Genomic DNA, 1,216 nt, shown 5'->3' on the forward strand with positions numbered 1-1,216 from the left:
AAGCACATCCCAAACCACATCCCACTGTGTGCTGTGGCCAGACAGACACTCACCTTTCCACCTTGTTTCCCACTTCTTGATCCCTTCTTTTGCCACCTGCCTCCTTCCAAATAAACCTGCTTATAATTACCTTTTCCCCACTGGTCCTCATTTTGCTACATCCACCCCCAAATCATAGAATCCAGAATGGTTTGGGTTGGAAGGTACCTTAATGCCCATCCAGCCCACCCCCCTGCCATGGGCAGGGTCACCTTCCACTGGACCAGGTTGCTCCAAGCCCTAGCTGAGGAGTGAAGCTAAAAATGTCAGTCCTCTTCAGCTAGGGTGGAAGCAGCTTCTTTCCATTTTATCCAAGTCCTGTGAGGAGCCAAAAAGGATCCTGGTGGCACTAGAGGGGAGCCAGGGGGATGCACCTAAAGCTGCACTGGAGCAATCCTGAGAGTTAGGGGTGAGCAGGGGGCTCTGGAGTGCACTGAGGGAAAATGGAAAGCACTGGGACATACTGGAGGGAAAATGGGGGGTCCTGATGTCACCAGTTGATAAATGGGAGGGGATTGATTTCACTGCAGGGCTGAGGACTCTGGGGAGATCCAAAAGCTGAAGGAGGAGCTGCACTGTGCAGCCAAGAGGAGAGAGTGGTCCCAAGGGAGCAATTGGGGTTCTGGGGGAGGGGACAAGACAGCAAACAGGAATGTGGGGGACACTGGAAGGCAAACAGGGTGTCCGGGGGGAGAGCAGAGGGTGAGTAGAGGCAACTGAAAGTGTGCACGGGGTGAGTGGACTTGCTGAGGTACACGAAATGAGGGAGAGATGGTCCCAGAGGCAACAGGGACCAAACTGGAGGCTCTGGGATGTATAGATGGGAAGGGAGGACCCCAGGGCACACACCAGCATCCTCCCAGCTCCTCTCTGAGTGCCTCAGTCTGGGCTGGGCTCAGCTGCCCTCAAACCAGCTCCACTTTTCTCCAGGCACCCTCAGATCTCCCAAACCAAGCTCTCCAATTCCCTCACATTCCACTCCCCACTCCCTCCTCTGTCACGATGGACATCACATCCACCAGCTCCTTAGAAACGTTCATGGTCACAGGGACTTTGAACAGCAATTCCTGTCCTTCTCCAAAGCAACGGAGAGAGCACAGCAGCACACTGCACTGGCAGCCCCGAGGCCACATTTGGATGGGACACATGGAGTTTTCTGGTGTCGTGTGCCATCGTG

The sequence above is a fragment of the Acanthisitta chloris genome, unplaced genomic scaffold (assembly GCF_000695815.1).
Source record: "Acanthisitta chloris isolate BGI_N310 unplaced genomic scaffold, ASM69581v1 scaffold38092, whole genome shotgun sequence".
Lineage (NCBI taxonomy): Eukaryota > Metazoa > Chordata > Aves > Passeriformes > Acanthisittidae > Acanthisitta > Acanthisitta chloris.